This window comes from Astyanax mexicanus, chromosome 6 (assembly GCF_023375975.1).
Source record: "Astyanax mexicanus isolate ESR-SI-001 chromosome 6, AstMex3_surface, whole genome shotgun sequence".
NCBI classification, from domain to species: Eukaryota; Metazoa; Chordata; class Actinopteri; order Characiformes; family Acestrorhamphidae; genus Astyanax; species Astyanax mexicanus.
The window spans coordinates 55695564-55711557 of NC_064413.1; the positions used below are offsets into that span (position 1 = coordinate 55695564).

The 15994-nt window shown below is 33.5% G+C and overlaps 2 long non-coding RNA genes and 2 other non-coding genes across 4 annotated transcripts; 2 read left to right on the forward strand and 2 right to left on the reverse strand.

The window, feature by feature from the left end:
- Nucleotides 1–2741: 2741 nt before the first annotated feature.
- trnae-uuc (transfer RNA glutamic acid (anticodon UUC)) lies at nt 2742–2813 on the reverse strand. The gene has a single exon. It is a non-coding gene; the product is annotated as a tRNA-Glu (tRNA).
- Nucleotides 2814–4575: 1762 nt separating this feature from the next.
- On the forward strand, nt 4576–7603 carry LOC125802340 (uncharacterized). The gene is made up of 2 exons (XR_007439379.1): nt 4576–4732; nt 5688–7603. It is a non-coding gene; the product is annotated as an uncharacterized LOC125802340 (long non-coding RNA).
- Nucleotides 7604–10454: 2851 nt separating this feature from the next.
- On the reverse strand, nt 10455–13482 carry LOC125802339 (uncharacterized). The gene is made up of 2 exons (XR_007439378.1): nt 13326–13482; nt 10455–12370 (listed from the first exon to the last, which is right to left on the reverse strand). It is a non-coding gene; the product is annotated as an uncharacterized LOC125802339 (long non-coding RNA).
- A 1762-nt stretch (nt 13483–15244) lies between these two features.
- trnae-uuc (transfer RNA glutamic acid (anticodon UUC)) lies at nt 15245–15316 on the forward strand. The gene has a single exon. It is a non-coding gene; the product is annotated as a tRNA-Glu (tRNA).
- Nucleotides 15317–15994: the final 678 nt, after the last annotated feature.

The window sequence follows — 15994 nt, forward strand, 5'->3', positions numbered from 1 at the left end:
AATCAAATTAGCTTCATGTCATGGCCTCTTCACTTCTTGTAAGTGATTCTGATTGACTACAGCTGTTGACTTCTCATGAGCCCATTTAAATAGGGCTCATTTGACCCAGTGATTAGACTCAGCTACAAAAGCTACAATGGGAAAGTCAAAGGAACTCAGTGTGGATCTGAAAAAGCGAATTATTGACTTGAACAAGTCAGGGAAGTCACTTGGAGCCATTTCAAAGCAGCTACAGGTCCCAAGAGCAACTGTGCAGACAATTATACGCAAGTATAAAGTGCATGGAACAGTTGTGTCACTGCCACGATCAGGAAGAAAACGCAAGCTATCACATGCTGCCGAGAGGAGATTGGTCAGGATGGTCAAGAGTCAACCAAGAATCACCAAGAAGCAGGTCTGCAAGGATTTGGAAGCTGATGGAACACAGGTGTCAGTCTCCACAGTCAAGCGTGTTTTACATCGCCATGGACTGAGAGGCTGCCGTGCAAGAAAGAAGCCCTTGCTCCAGAAAAGGCACCTTAAGACTCGGCTGAAGTTTGCTGCTGATCACATGGACAAAGATAAAACCTTCTGGAGGAAAGTTCTCTGGTCAGACGAAACAAAAATTGAGCTGTTTGGCCACAACACCCAGCAATATGTTTGGAGGAGAAAAGGTGAGGCCTTTAATCCCAGGAACACCATGCCTACTGTCAAGCATGGTGGTGGTAGTATTATCCTCTGGGGATGTTTTGCTGCCAGTGGAACTGGTTCTTTGCAGAAAGTAAATGGGATAATGAAGAAGGAGGATTACCTCCAAATTCTGCAGGAAAACTTAAAACCATCAGCCCGAAGGTTGGGTCTTGGGCGCAGTTGGGTGTTCCAACAAGACAATGACCCAAAACACACATCAAAAGTGGTAAAGGAATGGCTAAACCAGGCTAGAATTAAGGTTTTAGAATGGCCTTCCCAAAGTCCTGACTTAAACCCCATTGAGAACATGTGGACAGTGCTAAAGAAACGGGTTCATGCAAGAAAACCATCACATTTAGCTGAACTGCACCAATTCTGTCAAGAAGAGTGGTCAAACATTCGACCTGAAGCTTGCCAGGAGCTTGTGGATGGCTACCAAAAGCGCCTAGTTGCCGTGAAAATGGCCAAGGGACATGTAACCAAATACTAATGTTGCTGTATGTATATTTTTGACCCAGCAGATTTGGTGACATTTTCAGCAGACCCATAATAAATTTATGAAAGAACCAAATTTTATGACTGTTTTTTGTGACAAACATGTATGTGTTCCGATCACTCTATCACAGAAAAATAAGAGTTGTAGAACTTATTGAAAACTCAAGACAGCCATAACATTATGTTTTTTTACAAGTGTATGTAAACTTTTGACCACAACTGTATATATATATATATATATTATTTCATTATACATAGATAATTCATTGAGGATTATTTAGATATTATTATTAGTGCCCCAAAATCGCAATTCTGTCTCTGTGTTTATGGGCTCAAATTGCCCACAAAGAACTTCCTGGAACTATCTGAAATCTCCATGAATCACGTGACCATCAAGGATTTTGAACTTCCGTTGTCGCGACTCTCTCTCTCTATGGCTCTGGATTTGCAGTAACTCCTAAAGAAGAACACAGTAACTCCTCAGTAATTAGTAATTAGTTAACATGTTTCTCACTTTATAATACTGTGGTATGATCTGCAGTAACTCCTAAAGAAGAACACAGTAACTCCTCAGTAATTAGTAATTAGTTACCATGTTTCTCACTTTATAATACTGTGGTATGATTTGCACTCCTAAAGAAGAACACAGTAACTCCTCAGTAATTAGTAATGGGTTACCATGTGCTGCTGTTAACTCCCGAAAAAATACACAAATATTTATTTATTTAAACATGATTTCCCCCAGAATAAGGATCTAGGACACAGCCTAGAGTAAAGCTGTATGTGAGCCAAGAGAGATAATAAGGGGCACTGTCAATCAAACTTTTTGACAGGTGACCTTTTGACCTTTGCACTATCAATCAAACTTTTTGACAGGTGACCTTTTGACCTTTGCTAGGTGCCCTTTGACCTCTCCCCCACAGCACATGCCTCCTTTTCTGGAATGTGACCTTTGACCCCTCAGATCACCCTATGATGCTGTCAGTTATTAATTATGTTTTCAATCATCTGTAATTACTTTTGACCTTTGCCATGTGCCCTTTGACCCCTCCCCACACCCCGTGCCTCCTTTTCTGGAATGTGACATTTGACCCCTCAGATCACCCTATGATGCTGTCAGTTATTAATTATGTTTTCAATCATCTGTAATTACCATTGACCCCTCAGATCCCCTGACCCTTGAACTCTCTTAATTATTTTTCTGATATCAATGACTACGAGTCTCCGGTAATTATTAACTGGTGGCGTGTAATTACCCCTGCCATTCGTCATTCATGTTTTGGATATGAGGTAATTTAAACCATGGTGACACACCGCCCCGCCCATCCCTCCGCCCTTCCTGCCCCATCCCCACCTCTTCCCGTCCCGCCCAGCCCCGCCCCCATCATTATTCAGATTGTCCTGATTGGTCAAACAAAAATTCCCGCCAAAAGTATTGACCAATAAGGTTGTTATTCCTATGGAGCAATCACAGCAAGCCTGCGAGTGAAATGTGTATTTAAGAGTTAGCGAGATGTGTGAAGGACCGAGAGAACGGAGCAATGGCTTGTGTTTCTGAGGTTGCTGAAAACCAAAGCTTCCCATACCGGGATTCGAACCCGGACCGTCTGGATGAAAGCCAGAAATCCTACGCGTTAGACCATATGGGAGGATCTGTAGAAGAAGAGCACGATGACGAGAATCTAAAAAGGTACCGAACAAGGGAGAGCATTCCTGAACCAATCGCTCAAGGAGCACTCAAGGATCGAGTCTGGCGTTTGTCAGATGGAACTTACTTCGGATATGTTTTTCTTAAGGATATATATAGCGTTGCTATGTACGTCGGAAAAACGGATAGATACGATGATGCCTCAGCTCGTTTTACTTTGAACCATATAGAATGGTTTAGCTTCAGAAGACACTGCTCTGTTTTTAATGCCTACGTCAATTACAGAAATACAGAATGCAGCCCATTTTTTCAGGAGAACATGAATTTAATTTGGAAACCTCTGAATACAGGAAAGTCTAGGCGTTTTAATCTCGCGCCGGTTATGACAAGCCTCGGATGTAATGTAAGCCTCAGTGTCATTCAAGATTTAAAATGCTATGCAATTGAAAATGACCTGCACTCGCGCGATTTCCAGGTTGTTTTTAATTCAGAAGACTTCAAAAGAATGAATCGTGTCTACTTTGCAATAATTGACAGTTTGTTCTATATGAACAAATAGATTTTCTGATTATTGTCAAACATACAAAACCAACATTAATTATATTCTTAAACATTACCCTTTTAGGTACCACTTTATAATAAGACTACCTTTATAAAGGGTTTATAAATGGTTTACAATTAGTTTAATAATGGTTACTAATTAGGTTGTAAATGCCTTAAAAACCATTAATAATCAGTTATAACACATACGTAGAAAGGGCAACAATGACCTGTTGTTTGCCAAATAGTGAACCCACAGCCATCTATATTGTTAAATTTCAGATCTTTTCAGATACTCACTTACTTTGTCTTCTCCATCTAACTCAACTTGCTTCTCCATCTCCATATCCTCCATCAGTCAACATCAGTTTAACCATTTAACTCCCAAGTTTAATCATTCCACCACTAACTCTTTTAGTCATTTATAATAATGTGGTGTATATTATCATATGAAATAATAAAATTGACATCTAAGGGCTAAGCAATAATTACCCCTTACCTTGACATTTTCAGCATACTATCTGAAATCATCCTTGGGGTTGTCACAGATATTGATATAATGTTGCCAGGCGCTAATGTTCAAAGAACATGAAAGTGCTGTTGTGATCCTTAAGGTTGAGAGGCATCTTCTTTAGGACAGCATTCCAGATGTAACTTCCTTTACTGGTTTGCTGCAGGCAATTTCACTGCAAGTAATTACTGCAGCTCCCAGCATGTAGTTTTCCATTTTGCTTTTGCCGATCAAGATTTTCAAATTGTAGATGAGTATTTGTTAATGAGTTACAAACACTTATAACCACTAAAAGGGAGCCTTATTGTAAAGTGTAAAACACGTCACTATTTATTAATGAGTTACAAACACTTATAACCACTAAACAGGAGCCTTATTTTAAAGTGTAAAACACGTCACTATTTATTAATGAGTTACAAACACTTATAACCACTAAACAGGAGCCTTATTTTAAAGTGTAAAACACGTCACTATTTATTAATGAGTTACAAACACTTATAACCACTAAACAGGAGCCTTATTTTAAAGTGTAAAACACGTCACTATTTATTAATGAGTTACAAACACTTATAACCACTAAACAGGAGCCTTATTTTAAAGTGTAAAACACGTCACTATTTATTAATGAGTTACAAACACTTATAACCACTAAACAGGAGCCTTATTGTAAAGTGTAAAACACTTCACTATTTATTAATCAGTTACAAATGTAAGTGATATTTAAGACTACTTTTCTACGTAATATATGAAATATGTAGTATATACATTCATCTTTTATTTTATTTTAGGATCAGAATGTTTCATTGTTGAAACTGTGACAGACTGTGATGCTGTGACAGACGAAAGTGTGCTATATCATCCATTTCAAAGTAAGTTTTTATTAATTTTTGATTAAAAATAATTATTTTATTTCAAACGTGATGATTTGATTCCTTCAATATGAAACTCAAATTTTATATATTTATATTTACTGATGTAGTAATTTAATTTACTTTCTAAAAAGTTACATGATACATTTAAGTAAACTACTGTAACAGTTGTTTTTAACAAACTTTGCTAAAAATGTACAAAAGTATATTTGGAAATAAGTATTTTAGAAGTATACTGAATTACATTAAACTGAAAGTCTATTTAAAATACACTATATTGTACTTTTTAAAAAGTATGATCGAATTTCACTTTCAAACATTTGATGAAAGCATAATATTAATTTACTTTTAATATATTTTAAGTAATTGCATAAATCTATTAGCATATTTACAGCATACTTAGAAACTTCTCAATATGTTTTAAGTATAGTATATATTTTATATATTAAGTAAGTATATATTTTTTTTCACCAGGGTTAGTAGCCTCATTTCATGACATTTCATGTGGTTCATTCACACCTTGACTATTTTTGTCAAAAATATTAGAAAATATATTTTTTTGATTTATCATTTCTCAGTTTTTTTGTTACGACACATAGAATGTACAGTATACAGGTGTAAAATGTTTCATTTTGTTTCTTTTTTGCTGATGCTTATGCTTTTTTTGCTCTTTTTCTCTATGTGTGTGTATAAGTGTGAGTGAACACTCACTAAAAGATGTGTGCACATTATTGCTGCAAGATTGTTAAGCATCCAGCTCTGCAGATGTAAAGAAAAGCATGAACATAACCAGTTAACAAAGATATGGAGCAACAAATACACCAGAGTATGTTAAAGACGCTCTCTAGAATAGCACTGTAAATAAACCCTGCTACAAGTACAGGACAGTATTGAATAACAGTGGTCACTGTGATTATCAGAATTATGCTAACTGCTTTTCTCTTTGCCTGATTAGCCTTGTCTCTCTCCTTCCCTTTCTGACCTGGACCTGGATGCTTCAGTGCCCTGACTACAGCTAAACAGCAGAATAGTTTAATAATGAGGAAAACTGACCAAAGTGGCAGGACAGTATAAATAAAGATTTTATTGACATTTAAGGGAATGAACATACAGATTATACAATAGCCAAGAACTCCCATCCATGCAGCAGCAGAACATGCCAGCCTGTATCTCAGGGGCTTGTACTTCAGGAAAGTGACAGGATGGACCACCGCCATGTAACGCTCCACACAGATCAAACAGAGAAACAGAGGACGGGCGCAGATAAATACTCCCCCATAAAAACTACTAATGGTGTAAATTCTAAACAGACAAAACTAAGAACGTAGAATAAACAGCGTATGCAGATGAACATCTCGTTAACAGTCAGATTGAGGCCGAAAACTCAGACACAACCGCACTTCCTTTTCTCATCAAAATAAGCCACAAGACGTAGGAATTGATAGGTAAACCCACAATGAAATTGATTGCATAACCTGGAATGTACATAGGGTCTGTATATCCTGCCCAAGGATTCCTGCTTGTAGCATTTCTAAACAGGTTTGAGATGGGTGTGCTGGAAAGCCCATCAGAGACGTTCATCTTCAGAGTGCACACCCCTTCTCACGATAAAATATGAAATCTGAAATAAATTACACAAAGAAAATTATATAAGGGCCAAATATAATGAAACAAACAGTCTGTTTTCTTTATCAGAACAAATTCATTGTATAGTGTTTTTTTTTTTTGTGCATAGATCTAGATCAACATAGATCTAACGTGTTCAGTTGATATAGTCATGATAAATATCATAACTACCATAGTAAACCATAGTAATGATAGTACAGTTAAAAAGTGATCTCACCTTTCAGTCATAAACAGAATGCAGGATACCACAAGAAGAATACATTAGTATATTAATTTAATGGACTGACTAATTATCAATTCACATTAGTTTAAACATTATTAATCATTATATTTTAACTTAATTAAATTCTAAATTCATTATAATTTACAGCATTCTTAAGCCTAAATTGTACAAATTAGTGTTGTGTAAAATGTCTTAACTAGTATTATTTAACAATGTTCATTACTGTCATAAGTACTGTGATGCATCCTTCCTGTAAATTGTTTCTGAGTTCAGCATTGTTGAGAACTGCACCCTTAAAATGATCAGTGTATTGTTCTGAGAACAGCAACATCTTTATCTGATACACAGATGCTCTTCTTTGTCATCAGTTTCAACTTAAAGTGATGTTTATTTGATGGGGTAGGATTTGGTGGTCTACTAGGTTTTGTATAGTTATTAGGGTTTCTCTATAATATTAAATAAATAAAATCTAATTAAATCCAAGCTCAAATGTTACACAATAAATGGTAAATAAATTGATTCTTATGAGTTTTTCTACTACTGTAAATATGTCATTTTAAATACAACAGCATTAATATACAATAACCTTTTTTCAAATCATTATGTATATATTTTACTTTAAAGTAAGTAAACGTCAGAAGATATTCCATAATAAAAATATATATATTTCTTAATGCATACGTACTGTATAGGCAGAAAAACTTTAGATCCATAAGTAGTCAAGAAAAGCAGACATCTGGCTAATTTACCATAAAAGGCATCTGTTTGAGTGTGTGTGTGTGTGTGTGACTTTATTTAATTTATGACATGTGATTTTTCATGCATTTAAATGTATGCTAAGCTAATGTCAGTAAGGTAAATGCCAGTAATGTTTGACATGAAGGGTAGCAGTTTTATGTAGCATACATCAATGTAAATTCAATAAATATTGACTAAATGCAATAAAAAAATTCAAACAAAAAAAACTTTTCATGTGATGTAAACTACATCCAACATCAACAAAAATAAAATCTACAGCCAGAGTTATGTGGTTATGTGACAGTCCTTTCAGTTATAGGCAGTTCAGTTATAAGCATTAATATACTGTATGACGTGTACTATTTTAATGGTAGCAGTATAACATGGTAGAGTTATATGTTAATCCCTGGTTTAACACTAGAATGACAAAGACAGTAATTTTGATTAATTATTTACACAAGAAACCACCTGTATAAGTGGATGGGTTACTTTTATTGTATTAGATTATTTTTTGCATTGTTATGGAATTTTTACTACAGAACACAATAAGTGCACATGAACAGCTTCTCTTTTTAATGCTATTTCAGTGTCTGACCGCTGCTATTGTTCACCTCAGAAACAGCTCAGAATCATGCTTTCATTTACTAAACACAGTAAATGTAAAACTGTATATAAACAGTACATAATCACTTTTTTTTTACACAAATACCAATGTTTAAACTCTCTCTCACATTATTTATGTTTCACTTAGAAATGACATAAACAAGGTGTAATAAGTTTCTTCAATGTATTAGAATTAGTCTACTCTTTAAGTAAATGTAAGTAATAAAGAAAATAAAAAATAAGAAAAATAAGAAACAAACACTCAAATATATTTCACCTCAATTAAGTGGGTACATAATTAGCAATAACAATAAGTAAATGATCAATATTGTTTTCAATCTGTAGAGTTATATTAGTAACTTTCACATGTATAAATAAGTAATTAGTATAAATATATAAATATTATATTATAAAGAAATAATAAAATATTATTAGTATAAGTAGTATGATTTTTATTTGTACAAGATTTTAAAATGAGGCCAGTTCAACAGCCTGATCTTTAATCTTATGTTGTGTTCAGTACAAATGCAAAACAAAAGAAACATGTAAATAAATTACAAACCAAATACAAATGTGTGAAAAAGGTCACCTGTCAGAGACAATGCATGAGTTTAAATTAATGTTGTAAAGGAGATTAGGGGAGTAAGATATTCAACTTTGTTAATGTATAAATAAATGAAAGAAAGACAATTGTTATTATTTAACATTAACCTTTACTAAAAAAAATTTGCTTGAGTACAATATATGGTTACAAATGAATATTAGCAGGATACAAAATACTACAATAGTAATCTTTTAAGAACTGCAAACTTGAAGCAGAATTGCGAAAACTAGAGCTACAGCAAATCTCTAGCTACATTCAAACTGCTTAAAATATTAGAAAATATTTTTTCTGATTTAACATTTCTCAGATTTTTTGTTGTAACACATAGACTATTATGAAAGCCCATTCCCGCCACCTAAAAAATGAAAAATAATCCAACACAATCTTGTATTATTATTAAGTAAACCGCTATCTAAATATTTTGAAATACTAAGTCATTATTTTGAGATACTATCTCAATATAATGACTTACTATCTCAAAATAATGACCGCTATCTAAATATTTTGAAATACTAAGTCATTATTTTGAGATAGTAAGTCATTATATTGAGATAGTATCTCAAAATAATGACTTAGTATTTCAAAATATTTAGATAGCGGTTTACTTAATAATAATACAAGATTGTGTTGGATTATTTTTCATTTTTTAGGTGGCGGGAATGGGCTTTCATAATAGTCTATGTGTTACAACAAAAAATCTGAGAAATGTTAAATCAGAAAAAATATTTTCTAATATTTTAAGCAGTTTGAATGTAGCTAGAGATTTGCTGTAGCTCTAGTTTTCGCAATTCTGCTTCAAGTTTGCAGTTCTTAAAAGATTACTATTGTAGTATTTTGTATCCTGCTAATATTCATTTGTAACCATATATTGTACTCAAGCAAATTTTTTTTAGTAAAGGTTAATGTTAAATAATAACAATTGTCTTTCTTTCATTTATTTATACATTAACAAAGTTGAATATCTTACTCCCCTAATCTCCTTTACAACATTAATTTAAACTCATGCATTGTCTCTGACAGGTGACCTTTTTCACACATTTGTATTTGGTTTGTAATTTATTTACATGTTTCTTTTGTTTTGCATTTGTACTGAACACAACATAAGATTAAAGATCAGGCTGTTGAACTGGCCTCATTTTAAAATCTTGTACAAATAAAAATCATACTACTTATACTAATAATATTTTATTATTTCTTTATAATATAATATTTATATATTTATACTAATTACTTATTTATACATGTGAAAGTTACTAATATAACTCTACAGATTGAAAACAATATTGATCATTTACTTATTGTTATTGCTAATTATGTACCCACTTAATTGAGGTGAAATATATTTGAGTGTTTGTTTCTTATTTTTCTTATTTTTTATTTTCTTTATTACTTACATTTACTTAAAGAGTAGACTAATTCTAATACATTGAAGAAACTTATTACACCTTGTTTATGTCATTTCTAAGTGAAACATAAATAATGTGAGAGAGAGTTTAAACATTGGTATTTGTGTAAAAAAAAAGTGATTATGTACTGTTTATATACAGTTTTACATTTACTGTGTTTAGTAAATGAAAGCATGATTCTGAGCTGTTTCTGAGGTGAACAATAGCAGCGGTCAGACACTGAAATAGCATTAAAAAGAGAAGCTGTTCATGTGCACTTATTGTGTTCTGTAGTAAAAATTCCATAACAATGCAAAAAATAATCTAATACAATAAAAGTAACCCATCCACTTATACAGGTGGTTTCTTGTGTAAATAATTAATCAAAATTACTGTCTTTGTCATTCTAGTGTTAAACCAGGGATTAACATATAACTCTACCATGTTATACTGCTACCATTAAAATAGTACACGTCATACAGTATATTAATGCTTATAACTGAACTGCCTATAACTGAAAGGACTGTCACATAACCACATAACTCTGGCTGTAGATTTTATTTTTGTTGATGTTGGATGTAGTTTACATCACATGAAAAGTTTTTTTTGTTTGAATTTTTTTATTGCATTTAGTCAATATTTATTGAATTTACATTGATGTATGCTACATAAAACTGCTACCCTTCATGTCAAACATTACTGGCATTTACCTTACTGACATTAGCTTAGCATACATTTAAATGCATGAAAAATCACATGTCATAAATTAAATAAAGTCACACACACACACACACACTCAAACAGATGCCTTTTATGGTAAATTAGCCAGATGTCTGCTTTTCTTGACTACTTATGGATCTAAAGTTTTTCTGCCTATACAGTACGTATGCATTAAGAAATATATATATTTTTATTATGGAATATCTTCTGACGTTTACTTACTTTAAAGTAAAATATATACATAATGATTTGAAAAAAGGTTATTGTATATTAATGCTGTTGTATTTAAAATGACATATTTACAGTAGTAGAAAAACTCATAAGAATCAATTTATTTACCATTTATTGTGTAACATTTGAGCTTGGATTTAATTAGATTTTATTTATTTAATATTATAGAGAAACCCTAATAACTATACAAAACCTAGTAGACCACCAAATCCTACCCCATCAAATAAACATCACTTTAAGTTGAAACTGATGACAAAGAAGAGCATCTGTGTATCAGATAAAGATGTTGCTGTTCTCAGAACAATACACTGATCATTTTAAGGGTGCAGTTCTCAACAATGCTGAACTCAGAAACAATTTACAGGAAGGATGCATCACAGTACTTATGACAGTAATGAACATTGTTAAATAATACTAGTTAAGACATTTTACACAACACTAATTTGTACAATTTAGGCTTAAGAATGCTGTAAATTATAATGAATTTAGAATTTAATTAAGTTAAAATATAATGATTAATAATGTTTAAACTAATGTGAATTGATAATTAGTCAGTCCATTAAATTAATATACTAATGTATTCTTCTTGTGGTATCCTGCATTCTGTTTATGACTGAAAGGTGAGATCACTTTTTAACTGTACTATCATTACTATGGTTTACTATGGTAGTTATGATATTTATCATGACTATATCAACTGAACACGTTAGATCTATGTTGATCTAGATCTATGCACAAAAAAAAAAAACACTATACAATGAATTTGTTCTGATAAAGAAAACAGACTGTTTGTTTCATTATATTTGGCCCTTATATAATTTTCTTTGTGTAATTTATTTCAGATTTCATATTTTATCGTGAGAAGGGGTGTGCACTCTGAAGATGAACGTCTCTGATGGGCTTTCCAGCACACCCATCTCAAACCTGTTTAGAAATGCTACAAGCAGGAATCCTTGGGCAGGATATACAGACCCTATGTACATTCCAGGTTATGCAATCAATTTCATTGTGGGTTTACCTATCAATTCCTACGTCTTGTGGCTTATTTTGATGAGAAAAGGAAGTGCGGTTGTGTCTGAGTTTTCGGCCTCAATCTGACTGTTAACGAGATGTTCATCTGCATACGCTGTTTATTCTACGTTCTTAGTTTTGTCTGTTTAGAATTTACACCATTAGTAGTTTTTATGGGGGAGTATTTATCTGCGCCCGTCCTCTGTTTCTCTGTTTGATCTGTGTGGAGCGTTACATGGCGGTGGTCCATCCTGTCACTTTCCTGAAGTACAAGCCCCTGAGATACAGGCTGGCATGTTCTGCTGCTGCATGGATGGGAGTTCTTGGCTATTGTATAATCTGTATGTTCATTCCCTTAAATGTCAATAAAATCTTTATTTATACTGTCCTGCCACTTTGGTCAGTTTTCCTCATTATTAAACTATTCTGCTGTTTAGCTGTAGTCAGGGCACTGAAGCATCCAGGTCCAGGTCAGAAAGGGAAGGAGAGAGACAAGGCTAATCAGGCAAAGAGAAAAGCAGTTAGCATAATTCTGATAATCACAGTGACCACTGTTATTCAATACTGTCCTGTACTTGTAGCAGGGTTTATTTACAGTGCTATTCTAGAGAGCGTCTTTAACATACTCTGGTGTATTTGTTGCTCCATATCTTTGTTAACTGGTTATGTTCATGCTTTTCTTTACATCTGCAGAGCTGGATGCTTAACAATCTTGCAGCAATAATGTGCACACATCTTTTAGTGAGTGTTCACTCACACTTATACACACACATAGAGAAAAAGAGCAAAAAAAGCATAAGCATCAGCAAAAAAGAAACAAAATGAAACATTTTACACCTGTATACTGTACATTCTATGTGTCGTAACAAAAAAACTGAGAAATGATAAATCAAAAAAATATATTTTCTAATATTTTTGACAAAAATAGTCAAGGTGTGAATGAACCACATGAAATGTCATGAAATGAGGCTACTAACCCTGGTGAAAAAAAATATATACTTACTTAATATATAAAATATATACTATACTTAAAACATATTGAGAAGTTTCTAAGTATGCTGTAAATATGCTAATAGATTTATGCAATTACTTAAAATATATTAAAAGTAAATTAATATTATGCTTTCATCAAATGTTTGAAAGTGAAATTCGATCATACTTTTTAAAAAGTACAATATAGTGTATTTTAAATAGACTTTCAGTTTAATGTAATTCAGTATACTTCTAAAATACTTATTTCCAAATATACTTTTGTACATTTTTAGCAAAGTTTGTTAAAAACAACTGTTACAGTAGTTTACTTAAATGTATCATGTAACTTTTTAGAAAGTAAATTAAATTACTACATCAGTAAATATAAATATATAAAATTTGAGTTTCATATTGAAGGAATCAAATCATCACGTTTGAAATAAAATAATTATTTTTAATCAAAAATTAATAAAAACTTACTTTGAAATGGATGATATAGCACACTTTCGTCTGTCACAGCATCACAGTCTGTCACAGTTTCAACAATGAAACATTCTGATCCTAAAATAAAATAAAAGATGAATGTATATACTACATATTTCATATATTACGTAGAAAAGTAGTCTTAAATATCACTTACATTTGTAACTGATTAATAAATAGTGAAGTGTTTTACACTTTACAATAAGGCTCCTGTTTAGTGGTTATAAGTGTTTGTAACTCATTAATAAATAGTGACGTGTTTTACACTTTAAAATAAGGCTCCTGTTTAGTGGTTATAAGTGTTTGTAACTCATTAATAAATAGTGACGTGTTTTACACTTTAAAATAAGGCTCCTGTTTAGTGGTTATAAGTGTTTGTAACTCATTAATAAATAGTGACGTGTTTTACACTTTAAAATAAGGCTCCTGTTTAGTGGTTATAAGTGTTTGTAACTCATTAATAAATAGTGACGTGTTTTACACTTTAAAATAAGGCTCCTGTTTAGTGGTTATAAGTGTTTGTAACTCATTAATAAATAGTGACGTGTTTTACACTTTACAATAAGGCTCCCTTTTAGTGGTTATAAGTGTTTGTAACTCATTAACAAATACTCATCTACAATTTGAAAATCTTGATCGGCAAAAGCAAAATGGAAAACTACATGCTGGGAGCTGCAGTAATTACTTGCAGTGAAATTGCCTGCAGCAAACCAGTAAAGGAAGTTACATCTGGAATGCTGTCCTAAAGAAGATGCCTCTCAACCTTAAGGATCACAACAGCACTTTCATGTTCTTTGAACATTAGCGCCTGGCAACATTATATCAATATCTGTGACAACCCCAAGGATGATTTCAGATAGTATGCTGAAAATGTCAAGGTAAGGGGTAATTATTGCTTAGCCCTTAGATGTCAATTTTATTATTTCATATGATAATATACACCACATTATTATAAATGACTAAAAGAGTTAGTGGTGGAATGATTAAACTTGGGAGTTAAATGGTTAAACTGATGTTGACTGATGGAGGATATGGAGATGGAGAAGCAAGTTGAGTTAGATGGAGAAGACAAAGTAAGTGAGTATCTGAAAAGATCTGAAATTTAATAATATAGATGGCTGTGGGTTCACTATTTGGCAAACAACAGGTCATTGTTGCCCTTTCTACGTATGTGTTATAACTGATTATTAATGGTTTTTAAGGCATTTACAACCTAATTAGTAACCATTATTAAACTAATTGTAAACCATTTATAAACCCTTTATAAAGGTAGTCTTATTATAAAGTGGTACCTAAAAGGGTAATGTTTAAGAATATAATTAATGTTGGTTTTGTATGTTTGACAATAATCAGAAAATCTATTTGTTCATATAGAACAAACTGTCAATTATTGCAAAGTAGACACGATTCATTCTTTTGAAGTCTTCTGAATTAAAAACAACCTGGAAATCGCGCGAGTGCAGGTCATTTTCAATTGCATAGCATTTTAAATCTTGAATGACACTGAGGCTTACATTACATCCGAGGCTTGTCATAACCGGCGCGAGATTAAAACGCCTAGACTTTCCTGTATTCAGAGGTTTCCAAATTAAATTCATGTTCTCCTGAAAAAATGGGCTGCATTCTGTATTTCTGTAATTGACGTAGGCATTAAAAACAGAGCAGTGTCTTCTGAAGCTAAACCATTCTATATGGTTCAAAGTAAAACGAGCTGAGGCATCATCGTATCTATCCGTTTTTCCGACGTACATAGCAACGCTATATATATCCTTAAGAAAAACATATCCGAAGTAAGTTCCATCTGACAAACGCCAGACTCGATCCTTGAGCGCTCCTTGAGCGATTGGTTCAGGAATGCTCTCCCTTGTTCGGTACCTTTTTAGATTCTCGTCATCGTGCTCTTCTTCTACAGATCCTCCCATATGGTCTAACGCGTAGGATTTCTGGCTTTCATCCAGACGGTCCGGGTTCGAATCCCGGTATGGGAAGCTTTGGTTTTCAGCAACCTCAGAAACACAAGCCATTGCTCCGTTCTCTCGGTCCTTCACACATCTCGCTAACTCTTAAATACACATTTCACTCGCAGGCTTGCTGTGATTGCTCCATAGGAATAACAACCTTATTGGTCAATACTTTTGGCGGGAATTTTTGTTTGACCAATCAGGACAATCTGAATAATGATGGGGGCGGGGCTGGGCGGGACGGGAAGAGGTGGGGATGGGGCAGGAAGGGCGGAGGGATGGGCGGGGCGGTGTGTCACCATGGTTTAAATTACCTCATATCCAAAACATGAATGACGAATGGCAGGGGTAATTACACGCCACCAGTTAATAATTACCGGAGACTCGTAGTCATTGATATCAGAAAAATAATTAAGAGAGTTCAAGGGTCAGGGGATCTGAGGGGTCAATGGTAATTACAGATGATTGAAAACATAATTAATAACTGACAGCATCATAGGGTGATCTGAGGGGTCAAATGTCACATTCCAGAAAAGGAGGCACGGGGTGTGGGGAGGGGTCAAAGGGCACATGGCAAAGGTCAAAAGTAATTACAGATGATTGAAAACATAATTAATAACTGACAGCATCATAGGGTGATCTGAGGGGTCAAAGGTCACATTCCAGAAAAGGAGGCATGTGCTGTGGGGGAGAGGTCAAAGGGCA